The 14,031-nt window shown below is 31.4% G+C and overlaps 1 protein-coding gene across 5 annotated transcripts in view; it reads right to left on the bottom strand.

The window, feature by feature from the left end:
• Positions 1 to 14,031, bottom strand: part of LOC128998222 (fructose-bisphosphate aldolase-like) — a 41,008-nt gene that overhangs the window by 9,364 nt on the left and 17,613 nt on the right. The window contains exon 1 of one of the 5 annotated variants that reach the window (XM_054424256.1): positions 7,671 to 7,785. The exons of the other annotated variants lie outside the window; for them this stretch is intronic. The gene's annotated coding sequence lies outside the window, so the exon portion shown is untranslated. Of the gene's footprint in view, positions 1 to 7,670; positions 7,786 to 14,031 lie in introns of those variants that run through there. 5 annotated transcript variants of the gene reach the window in all.

Raw genomic sequence — 14,031 nt, 5'->3', positions numbered from 1 at the left:
GTCTTCTGTTGGTGTCCTGAGTCTCATCAGGATAGTTCACTGTATCGGTTCACCCCTTGCTTTGGATACATTCCACACATAGACTCGAGTCCTATGTGCTCAGGGAAATGCAAAACCCATAACGTTAAGTCTCTGTCTACCCCTCTCACTATAACAGTATTAACTGTGCCATAAAAGGTTAGAGGAGTGACATAAAAGGACATACACATTGAGCCTGTTCCTTGATACCTGTGTGGTTGGTCAACACAGAACATTTTGGTTAGAACAGGCCTATTTAAATGATTCTTCTTGGTTTTTCCTCATATTTTTGTTTGTGCTGTACTGTAGTGTTTACCTTTTGCCTTTTAACAATAGAGTGAAAATTTTGAAACGTACGTTTTTATGTCCCTGGCCTTTTTACTTCGTAGATACTGAATATGTAGTTTATCATTATGTGTTTTGATATTTTTTGGGACGGGGGCAACATGTTACACACAATTATTTGGCTTTAAATAGGTTCTAGGTATTTTTTTCGTATTTTTAAAGTCTCGAAACTCACGACTGTCACGTGTCCCTAGGGTACATTTTGCAACTTTGATGCTGTTTTTAGAATAATTATTCATGCCAAAATGTCATATTTTTATCACATCAATAGTTATTAAACTTACGAAAAAGGAGCATATGATAATTTTCTTTTCATTGTAAACTGACTACCATGTCTAAATAGGTCTGGCCCTCGATTTGACGTCACGACAATTAGGGAAAGATTTGCAACTTTAGAGCACGACAGTGGCAAGCCTGGCGTCGATGGAGTCAGTTGGTTTTAAAGAGTAGTTTGGGTTGTACGTCAGGAATTTAGTGCCGGTCGTTTTGAGTTGAAAGGAGGAATTACAAGATTAATAAAGGCAAGTTTGTGTTTTTTGTAATTTTGGTGTGTCCATGACCGTACGTAGTAATTTGATAAAGAAGACATGGTGTTAATTTTGGTTTATAAGATATTTCAATAGATTAACCTAGAAGTAGTCCATTTTGAATCCTGGAACATGAGTGCAGGGCTACCGCCAGAACAGAGCCAAATAACACGTAATGTCACGACCATCGCGGGTTTTTTTCACGACCAATCCAGCCTAATGGATTATACTGTGTTTGGACGTGACAATAACTTCAATATCATTGTAAATTAACATTTTAGTTCAATTGAAACACTTATTTTTATTATAACTAACAGTATAATTGAAGGATTGTTTAGAAATATTAAGATTATTCCAGACAATTCATGACCGTACCGCTTGTCCCTGACCATCACGTTTATGATTTTTATCAAATAAATTTCAAAAATTAAAATATCATATCATATCATATATCATATTTTAATGTTTTATACACAAAAGAAGCACACCTCTATATAATCATAACGATTTTTCTGGTCTCAGGTATGTTTTTTTGGAGTTAGGTCTATACAAACTTAAAAAGATTTTAATGGCTTTTTTCAATTTTTTGATCTTTTTTTTAAATTTTTTTCTAGAAATACCAAATATACCAAAAGCTTAGTGAGCTGTTTATTGTGTAATGGCCCTAAAAGTAAATTAATTTATAGCAAAACATAGTTATAAAAATAATATTAACTATTTTTCATTTTCAGTTTTATGTCCGTGATGGTTGTGACAAAATTTTGTGTTTTTCCATCAAAGATGCTCTATTAATAAAAAATCACCAAAGATATTGCGTTACCATGGACATTTTATGAAACTTCAAATGTTAATGAAATAAAAAAATAACAATGAAAGTTAAAAAAAAATGGAACAAACATTTAAAGTGCTTATCCTGAAAACGTATGTTTCAAAATTTTCACTCTACAACTGATCAACCTAATTGGACAAAATTTAGTTTTACATTATGCCCAAAAGCTCAGGGGCTACAAACATGAATTTTAAAATTTAGAAGAGTGTTTTGAGTGTCTCAACATTTTTATAGGCAAGTATATTATGAGTAAACAAACACTAGGTAGGGGGATACTTATGGGTGGGATGAGCATCGATAATTAATGTTTTCGAAACATCAATGTTCGATGTCTTTCTATCAATGTTGAAATTATATTAATCAAGTATATAAAGAAAAAGCTTTAAGCGATATTTCTATGTTCATTTCTCCAAGCAAACTGTTGGTTGAGACTCACAGAGCTAAACACATTTTTGGAGGAATCTAAAAAAAAAGGTTTTCCTATTTATTTTGAAATTTGGATGAGTTAGGATCACAGACTTCTGATTAAAAATTCGGCATATCTACAAGCATTTAAAGTGTTCAGGCCGATTTCCATCAAAGTGTTCAATGTATTTTAGAAAATGCCAATGATAAAGACACTCACAAAAAAGCAAATAAACAAATAACAGTGAAAAATATATACATATTTCCAAAAAAAGTATCAGACTATTAATTAAACATAAAAACAAAGTAAAGTAATAATTGAAATAACACGGCCCCTGTTCCAATTTAGAAAATAATTTACAGGTGGCTTTTAAACTCAAATTTATACAGTAGCAAAAGTTTTTTTTTACATTAATATGAAAAAATGTATTTAATTTCTTTATATGAAGTATTAAGACGGCAAATAACATTGAAGATAATTTAATCAACCAAAGATTGTAATGATGAAAAATGTAAGTGTGATATGAATGTGTTTATTTGTTCCAGATATTAGAATAAATAATTTAGAATTCCGAGGAAATTATTTGTGTTCTTTATGATCCATTCAATGTAGGGAAGACTATCCAATGTGAAATTCTACTTGACATCTATGAGCAACCAAAGGAGGGGACACATAAGCTTCAGTTCCTTCCGAAATCTTTAAGATATTGCCAAAAACAAACTTTTGTGAATAATGAGTATTGTGTATTGGTGCAGAAAATTATATAATGAATTAGTTATGAATGCATTTTTAAATGTGTGGTAAACTAACTTCACAGATATTATTGTATTTCAATTTAACTATTTTCGGTAATTATAAAGTCAATAAATTATGTTCATCTCAAGTTTGATGGAAAATAAGGTAATTTATACAAAAAAAGAGAGATATAAAGGAATCTCCCTAAATATTCTTTGCAACAGGACAATTTACTAAAATAACTTGGTGGTAGGCTGGGAAAGGTTTGCTAATTCCTTAAGGTATTTGCCATAAAAATAGGTATTGTTATTTTACGCTCATCTAAAATTGTATTTTGGAATTGGAATATTTTGAAGACAAAATACATCAAACCACCATAAACCAGGATAAAACGTTGATTTCAAATTTCAGTTGACAAAAGGGGAATTTTTTATTAAAAAACTATTTTATCAGCTTGACAAAATATTATTGTATATAGAAGTGCAGTAAAAATATAAATAAATAACCCCCCCCCCCATCTAATTGACAATCCTGGCTATTGATAATTGAGAACCTATAAAATGTATATTAATTTCTAAAGATATTGTTTTGTAAACTAAAATTGCTTTTGGCCATAGTGCAGACCTATTTTGGATGTTCAAAAGTGTAACATGAAAAAAATTCGCCTGTCCAGTACGAATTGGCAAGCTCATGCAAGTTTGCACGTCCCTCTCTCCCTCTCACTCCCTCTCTCTCTCTCAGCAACAGCCACTCTCCCTCCCCTCTCCTTCGCCGGGTTTTCTCTTTTACCTTGCTCTGATTGCCGAGGTAACGCCATGGACAAAACAATCATTTGTCCTTACGGCGATGGAAATTATCGATTTTAAAAACAGTAGCAAACTGCAATTACTTTAAACAACATCACAAAATTAGAAAAGTTTCGTAAATTATCAGGCCTGTATCTTTTTTATGTTGAATTTCTTATTAAATTATATTACCAATCATGTAAATAATTGTACAGTAGTGTTTAAAACACTTATTTCACTAAGTTGCAGACTTGTTTAAGTATTTATAGAAAATTTTCTCTTGTCTGAACTTGTTGGATGTTCACAAAAAATTAATGCAATTTATGTGAGCGACGAAGTAAAAATAACGTGATTACTTTGAAGAAATAATTAGCAACCAATCTAACAACGAGACCAGGCTTTGGGCTGTTCCCTTAGAAAAGACGTCCACACATTTCAATGCCGGTATAAACACAAAACCACAAAATCATCTATAGGGTAATTATGAAAAATCCAGAGGACATAATATAGTTAAGTTCCGATACGTCCTTGGATTCGTAAAACTGTGATAATTCTGTTTGCGCGGTTTGTTGTCTAAATATTGTTTATATAATTTTTGTATCATAACGTATAGAGCCAACTTAAATTGGAAACAAAAATATTACGTAATTTCTCATATTATCGATGTTTATATTTTTATTAGAAAGTAAATCTTCCAAAAGTCTGGATTGAACCGGAAGAAATACTTTATATTGATTGGTGAAAACATTAATCTATAATATTATATAAGTCTCGAAATCTGAGAGGTGAGATACCTCTTTCAAGATAATAAATAAATAGATATTTTTTCTTGACGTTTAGAAGTTATACTTGTTAAATATATTGGGGTAAATTCGAGAAATTATAAACACAAACTACGTAGAAAAGGATTTTGGTGGCTCCTATTTAAAGATAACCAGAGATCATATTCACGTCTAAGATTATTAATCGTAGTAATGTCATTGTTTTTCATTCAATTTACAAATGCATACACTTACAAAGAATGGTTATTGATTATACGCAATTATTACGAATTATAGTTTTCACTTTGAAATTTACCGTGTCAACTCCCGTTGAAATACAATTTATTATTCTATTCACATTTTTTGTTCGTTTTTACATTATACATGACCAGTTTAATTGAAAAGAAAAACTTTTTCACGTCGGTAAAACTTGATATAGAGATATTGATGTTTACGACAAATTATATTTAACTACTAGTTCGACCTGAAACCTACCAAAGTTGACGCAGCACGCGGGAAAACTAAACTGCGCAGTAATATACATGTTTTTGTTAAACGTTTATCAACCGTATTATGAGATCGTGTGTCCACTTTGGTGGTAGACATAACAACAAACGTAATGTTTATCAACTAATATAACCACTATTATTAGAAATCGTAAATATATTATTTTCCGCGTCGAGTAAAATAATTAAGTGCGGTTTTGAGCCTCTGACAAAATGTGGTCAATTATGTTAACTTTCCGATAAACGAAAAGGTGGTTATTTTATTTTGGTTGTAGCGTAATGACACCACGTCGTTAATACTCGTTAATATTTCGATAATATTTTTTGTAGCATTGAAACATTATAAAGCACAAATAAATAAATGTCACCCGGTGAAAAAAAAAACTCATATGAAAATATTAAAGTGAAATACAAGTCAATAGAATATATCTAGACCAGACATATTACAATACTTTAAGTTACGTTGTGTTAATAATAATTCATAAATTACCTAGCTTTTTTACAATTGATCAAGAAGTTATTTTTACAATTTTACAATATGCAATGTATGCTTATAACGTATTTATCGAGTCGATAAAAAAACCAAAACCATGGTACCTTTTTAATTTTTTTAATATGTTTGATGACTGGTACATTTATAGGTACACTTACGTCATGTCCACAGTATTAATATCATCTGATAAAAAATTTAAACAAATAAAGTAAACCACATCTTCAAACTAAGAAAAATAATGTTGTCTTATATAAATTATAGTTGTGATTTTTAGCAAACTTTCCATATAGGCCTACGGAATAAGCTATTACCGTAGGTCTCATGGTGAGACCTGGACCCGGGACCGATTTCCTTTTTTGTATTGATGTCCCCAGCGGTCAAAAACACCATCCGTTCAAATTCATATATATAATATGTCCGTTAGCACCGTGCATATAACTTTTTATCGTGCTAATAGCACGATAACTCGAGCAAACATGATATCGAACGATTTCGATGAAATTTGGTAGAAACGGGTAAACGCTTATTTGTTCGAGTTTGCAATCGCAAACCACCATCGGACCATAACAAATAACGGACCAGAACGAACCCAGAACAGGGTTTTATGGGATAAAAATGGGGGTTCTCGTTTATTACCCTGAAAAAAGAACATTTCCCAATTTCTCTCTAGACCATTTTGAAGAGCTTAAAAACAAATAATTTAGTATATTGAAATGTTTTTGTACAGTTATTGGTTACGGAGAAAATTTAAAAAATGTAAATTTTAAAATTCCCACATTATTTTTATTAAGGTTCTGTAAACTGTTGTAGTTTGCTTGTTTATGGGTGATATATATTAATCAAACTTGGCAAATCTATTCATTTTATACTAAGCTATTAATATTTACTAAAAAACGCACTTTATCACCCTCCCTGTAGCAGCAAACCTAGGTACTTGACTCGTTAAACCTAATGTAATTTAAATAGATTTAATTTAAAATCAATTCAGGCAAATGGAAATTCACCTAGTCTGCAGGTTTGCTGCATCGGGGATATTTTTAACGAATTTAATAATTTATCTTGTCTTACGTATTTAAGTTTTGTATAAATTGTGTTATTTTCTAATTTTTTCAGTGTTTGATTTTTATTAAGGTTATCGTTTTCATTTTCATTTCTTTAAAAATATATTTCTACATTGAATTTAAAACTAACAAAACATTGAACAATTCTCATCAATACTCGAAAATGCAAAGCAAAATGGTGTGTCAAATAATTATTTAAGATTATTAATACATAAAATTTGTTTAATCGTAAGTTTAAATGACGATTTAATGAAGCGTATAGGTCTGTAGTCTGTAGAGTGCAGTGTAGAACGGTAGTCCATCCAGTAGAGTGCAGCTGTTGAGTGCAGACAAGCGCTTGTGTCTGCTGAGTGCAGACGCGATGCAGGTGCAAACAATGCAACACTGTATTGGGCAGCTCCAGCTACTTACAGTAACAGTAACGATTTTACGATAAACCAGGATAACCCAGTAACGGGCGCCGCGCAAGTAAATTAACAGGTCAACGTGTTTAGCAACCATAACCAGTGGTGTTTGAAATATTAACTCCTTAAATGGTTAAATAACATAAATACAGTACATGGTGTAATTAAAGCTCAAAGTAATATTTGTAGCTTACATTGTATTTCATAACATTTGGGTACTTTCGTTGACGATTTATTTACTTAATTGTATGGTCAAAATCATTGTATGGTAAAAATAAAATATACATTACTATTATCATTTAATGAGAAAAGTAGTACAGTACACATGCACAAATTTTCCCATCTTAAATTATGAAAACACCGGGTATGATGTAAAAAACACTTAGGTGTAAAAATAATTGCAAAAAACAAATGCAAGAAATTTTTTAAAGTAATAACGAGCATATCCCTCGTTTATTTAACACTAAATATTAATTGTTATATGAAATTGTATATTTCCAACTCGTAAAACATCACAACGGAACGTTATACAGCATTTTAAATTTCATTCGGATTTAGATTCAACATAGAAATTACTAAGGAAATATATACATTCTAATTCCAAAATGTTCGTTACAAGTTCAACTCAGTATTCAAACTACATGGAACAACAAACACGAGACCGGCACCATGCCTTCGTGTGCATTTGGAAGCAAGTTACGTAGAATACTAGAACAATTTGTAGTATTAATGAGAAGGCATAGTGTATTATGTGAAATTTCCCTTTGAAAGTTGAGAATTAGAATGGAGGGTGGACTTACCCATGGCCGAGGGCCTAGGCCGGGTGCCGCAGAAGCGACCCGACCGCGACGGGGCGGCCGGGCGCTATGAGATGTGAGAGCCTAGGCGCGGAGGGCCTGCATTGCGGACATCTGCCAAGGGGCGCAGGCGCTACTCCAGCTGCAATGCATCCTCCCCCGCACACTCTACACCCACTACTGCATTCCACCCTCTCCCCTAACCAGCGCACCACCACAGCCGAATCTACTCGTTTTTGGAAAAAAATCCAAAATGGCCAAACGTTAACTTTTGTTCAATTTTAATCTCTCTCCCTATACTGTTTTTTGTTTTCGTCAACATGTCGAGTTTGATTTTGGGTCCCCCTAAACACAAAAAGTGGTTTTCGAAGTGATATCTACAGACTAAGCATGTGGTCAGATTTTGATGAATTTTTGTATGTGGGTACTAATCAAAAATATATCAATTTTTATTTTTTTAAATTTACAAATCTGATTTGAACTAAACTGGCTCAAACGATTTGGTTAAAATCTAGTATGATTCTTTTAACTAAAAAAAATGGCACAACTCACAATGCTGTAAAAATTAGGGCTAAAGCTATTACAGCATTTGTGATTTTCTCCCAAAAAAATATCATACTCCCACCGCCTGTCCAAGAAGTATGTGTCAGATTCACTGATTATTTTAAATTTTTCATATCATTTACATACAATTTTAATATAAATTTACAATCGAATATTACTAATAGCTTAGGTCATTTAAGATTACATATAATTAATGGTATATTTTCAAGGTCCAATAATTCAATTATTTTAGTTCAGAGCCTATTATTATAAATTTTGCTAACATATTACACTTATAACTTACACTTGTGCAAGTGATAGAATGTTTAGTTAGTTATTGTTTACATTTTATTATTATAAATAACTGAAAATTAATTTTTTAATTTAAACTTAGTATTTATAAACTTGACACTGGAGACATAGGTAATCATATTTTATCAAGATGGGAGAAAGAGTCCCTAGGATCTTGGGTGCTTAGAATGTGCACCCGAATTAATGAACCACTAGTTTCATACTTCATACATAAGACCATGTGAAAACATAAATCATGAAGCGCATAAGTTCCTAACATTTCTGAACATCGTATCATTGTGGTAATGGCGTTCCGGGACCCCCTACCGGACGCCTAATCCACGTCTGGTTACCGGACGCCTAATCCACGTCTGGTTACCGGACGCGTATCCTCTGTGTTTCTAGAATTTTGAATTGTTACAGGGTTTTTTAAACCTCTCCTTACATAACAATTACTAAATAACGGATTTAGAACAATCCGTGATTACGCCTGGAAGGAAATTACATGCACAAAAAACAACTAATTTACCATGAAAAATCAACTCTTGGAAACACAGTAATAAATTCATACTTTAATTGAAGTACACTCACAGCAACCTCTGTTACTTAAATAAATTAAAATATTCTAGTTTGTTGGGGTTACAAAACAAATTCCAATCAATATCTAAGAAAACTAAAACCATTAAATATAATTTTGCCTTGTCGGTGGTCTAGTTTCTTGCCAAATTACTAAACTAATAGCATCTTACTTTTAATGACTTCTACTTAAAACCACTAGGTCCATTTTAATTGGGGTTTGAAATTTTATTAGTCCATTAAGGCTTATTTAATTTATAGAGTAAATAAACATAACAATTCGTTCAAATTATTTGTTGGTTTCGGTTTGTATTATTTTATCCAAGTAATGTTGTTGTTACAACTATTATGTATTGAAAAACTTAAAAAAATATATTACGGGCTATTTAATTTGAACTTTTTTATATGAATATGTTTGTAATAATTATTTGTGTAACTAAAAGTCAGTATATTCACTGAGTTAGTGAAATCAGTTGATAAATAGTTGCCACAAGCGGATTACTAATGAAAATAATGTTTACACATCATACATTTTTAGCGAATTTCACATACAGTATAAGGAATAAGCTATTACCGTAGGTGTCATGGTAAGACCTAGACCCGGGACCGATTTGCTTTTTCGTTTTGAGGTCCCCAGAGGCCAAAAAACCCTCCGTTCAAATTAATTTATACAGGGTGTTCAAAAAAGGTGGGGACATATTTTACCTAGGATTCCTTGGGTGAAAATAAAGAGAAAATCACATACAACATTTTTTCCAAAATTGCTTCGTTAACCAGATATCCGCCATTTTGTATTTTTTACATAAACATTTTTATCTTTGAATTTATTTAACCGATCATTGTGAAACTTGGTATGTATGTTGAAGTAAAATAGTCCGATGTTAAAAAAATATTTATCTTGATTCAACTAAAAGTTTCAAAAAGACGGCCGTTTTAATTTTTAAACTTAAATTACTCGAAAATGGCCGATTTAATGAAAAGATGCCAAGAACAATTTTATTTAGCATTTTTAATTTTATATCAAAGAATACCAAGATCAAAAAGATCGAATAAGAAATAGCTGAAATATTCCGATTTTAAGTTGTAAAATGAGGCAAACCAACAACGTATTGCAAAAATGATCGGATTTTTATGAAATTTACAAACGACTAATAACCTACATTTATTCAAACGAGTTCGGGAACCAGCATGATCGGACTATTATAGGAACGGGAGTTTATGGGGTTTTTATGGTGTAAAAATTGGGTTTTCCCATTTTTTACTCTAAAAACACAAAATTTCACAATTTCTTTTCAAACCATTTTGTAGAGATTAAATTTTTTTTTGTCTATTGAAACGTTGTTGTATGCCTAACATTACGGAGATAATTAAAAAAAAATTAAATTTAAAATTCCAATTTCTTATGGAGAATAAATAAACTGTTAAAGTTTGCTTGTTTATAGATATATTTTAACCTAATTTAGTAACTTTGTTTATTTCATACTAAGCTATCAACATTTAAAAAAACCCTCAATACCTTACCTGTAGCAGCAAACCTAAGTAGGCCTACTCATTAAAATTGGTGTTATTTAAATAGGAAATAATTCTGACAATTTTAAGGGAATATTTTTGTAGAAATCCAGCCAGGAAAATGGAAATTCGCTTTTTGCTGCGGCGGGGGTATATTTTGGTTTTGATAATACCACTAGGAAGCGATAGTTTGTTTGGAGGCGAAACACAAATTATAGTGGTCAAAGTGCAAGTTGCTACAATGGGAATCAAACATCTTAATGTACTAATTAAGGTTTATAAAAATGAACTGTACTTAAATAAAAAAAATATTTTTAAAAATTAGAATCAGCTTACATTAATCTTTTGACAGGTGATTCCTCATTAAAAATAAAATCAGTCACTATGTTTTTTTTTTATTCTTTTGTATTTAATTTACATACAGGGAAAAATTTACAATTTCATCATCTCAGTAATGCCTACACAGAAATAGTCAAGTCACTTTCCAGAAATATTATCTCACCTAGGTAAACAAACACATGTTACTGTACAGTATTTCATATTTGTAAACAACTCAGGAATTTTACAATTAGGGATTTAGATTAAGTTTCATGACTCCACAAACAACTTCCCAGTTGCTTATTTCAGAGCAAATTTCAGAATGTTCAATTGTAAAACTAATAATAAAATATTTACTATCCAGAACAATTTCCGTTTTCTTGTGATTAATTTTTTTGACATTTGATAATAATAGTCTTATGATATTCGTTAAAAACACTAATTTTCAAATAGATTACTACATGATAAGATCTTGATTCATATACTCGACTTCGTCTCGCACGGGAACGACCACACTCGTCCGGCAAACACTTATTTTCAGGACTAGTAACGTAATATACTATTACTGACTTTTTAGATGATGTTAACCTTTAAATTACTATTCTAGTCACAGTCATAGCTTTTGTTTAAATTTTGTTCGAAAATATTGTTCTTATTAGCATTATCAACCACATGCATTATGAAGTAAACTGTAAGAAAGGACCATGAGGTTGTAAGTTCGCCTCAATAAAGAAGGATTATAATTTAATTTAATTTGTAATACACTTATATATACTACTATTTAAACTGTGTACTGTACTTTATTGTTCATATTGATTGTTAAGTGATTGTTTCCTTTTTGTATTGACATAATAAAATTTCAGTATTAAAATTTTTTAAGCACCAGTATCTGTACTACACAAATGTGTATCGTTGTGCCAATATAGTTATTTGTGTAACTAGTGGGCAAAAAGTGGCACTTTGCTGCACACGAGAGCAACGTTTACACACGAGCCGCAGGCGAGTGCGGAATGATCTCGAGTGCAGCAAAGGCCTTTTGCACTCGTGTTACACATTATATTTTTCCTAAAGTCACTATAAAGCATATAAATAATTAGTCTTTCAAACACTATACAACACGTTTTTAGGTTCAGCTGGCAACACAAATAGGTGTCCTAGAGAAAGTAGTACCCGGTCCGTATCACTCCGCTATTTTTAATTGGCAAGAAATGTGCTCCGCGTTTTGAGAATATAGTTTCGTATGTTTTTGTAATTTGAAGTGGTTTCCGCGCCTAAAAAAATGCTTTAAAGGTATTTTCTTGTTTATTAAGATCGTAGGAATGTTTTAAAAACGTTTAAAAGAAAAGTCCAGAAAGTTCAGAAATACCGAAACTATAAACACGAAATGACAGGTTAAATCGTAGTTATAATAGTCAATCAGCTGCTCATAGTGTTACTATCTTTAAGTGTTCCCAACCTATTTCCAAGCGTACACGGATTACGTGATAGAACCACGCTGTTTTGTGTTGTTTCGTTGGAATCCTGATGTGCGGCAAAGTATAAACCGTACGGCAAAGTATAAATATGCAGCAATTAGCAGCTTTCTGTACTATAAACAGTACAAGGAAGCCAACTTTGTCGGGTGATTGTAGGAAAAAATATTAGAGTTACATATTTATATATAATAACATTCAGCAAAGCATGTTATGTATAAATAATTAAACTATCATTAACTTAAAAGTTTATAAAATCAAATTCAAATCAAATCTCGAATTATAAATTTTTTGCAGCCTTTGAATTACTAAGGGAAAAAATTGAAGGAAAAGATTAAAAACTATCCATTGATCCAATTAAACATTGAATATATTTTAAATTACTATCCACTACAGAAATAATCCATTTTTAGATTAAGATTACAGAATCCTAATTAAATTGGTAAATTAGTTAAGGTACAATCAACTGTAAAGTCACAGAAGTAAATATTTGAAAGTTTTTTAATATTAAAAGTGAAGATTTGCGACCTTTTAAAATCACACAATGATTCAACAGAGTTTGTAATGAAACTGGAAATAAAAGAAGACAGATTTCAATCAATAAATCTGCTTGTTCAGCACAGGTGGTGTAAGCGCATCATTGAAGCTATTCCAGGAACCAATAAAGTTTAGTTATTGACCTGAATAAGATTTCATTCAGTTCAAGCTTGAGTTATCTCTCGAAACGATTAATTAAGTTTTATACTTGATCCATGTAATATTTTTGCTGTCATTAAAAATAGAACATAATGCACTCAATTGAAAATTATAGAATATACTACAATTTATGGAATATAGTTGATTTTAAACACCGTAGACGTTGTCAAAATTGTCAGTAGGAGACAAGTTTACAGACTATATTTTGAATTATAGTTTATTTAAATGCAACAGACATTTAAATGTTGTCAACAATATCATTAAAGTTTAAAGACTATATTTTAAAATATAGTTCATTAAAACTCAGTAGACATTTAAATGTTATCAACAATGTAAGGGCAAGACAAATTTAAACTGTCAGATAGGCATGCCAAGGTTGGTGTTAATTTTGCCAGAAGAAATGCCACGAGGTACTTCTAAGATAGAGGTTTCACACTTTGTATTTCACAACTAATTGTTTACAATGTAACAATAGTTATTTGTGCAACTAGTGAGCAAAGTGACTAATTACTCGCCTATGGCTCGTGAGTAAGTATTTCCCTCGAGTGAGACAACTTTGCACTCGAGCGCGCATACGACCTTGTCTGCATGTTACGCGCTCACTATTTCGTGCCTTCACGTTGCAAATCTGGAGTGAGACAAAGTAATTAGAGTGAGACAATGTTAACATTGTCTCACTGATGAGCGAATTGGCCAGTGAGAGAACATGTACATTGTTAGGTAACTGTAGGAAAAAATATAAACAAAGTTCTAAACATTTAAAATTGTCTTTTAACCGTTTAATACTGTGCATACCTAACAAAACCAAAATTTGTTTTTTTTCATAACTTCTTAAGTACCTATTACAAGGACAGGAGTGTAGGCATAGTAAACTATTACTAATTAAAATACAAAACTAAAAAATATTATTTATAATGTAAAAGTTTGCATCACAAAAATCAAGTAATAAAGTAATAATA

This window comes from Macrosteles quadrilineatus, unplaced genomic scaffold (genome assembly GCF_028750875.1).
Source record: "Macrosteles quadrilineatus isolate MER2022 unplaced genomic scaffold, UCM_ALF_1.0 Scaffold_7__1_contigs__length_78375512, whole genome shotgun sequence".
Taxonomy (NCBI): Eukaryota; Metazoa; Arthropoda; class Insecta; order Hemiptera; family Cicadellidae; genus Macrosteles; species Macrosteles quadrilineatus.
This window is presented reverse-complemented; position numbering and strand designations above follow the sequence as displayed.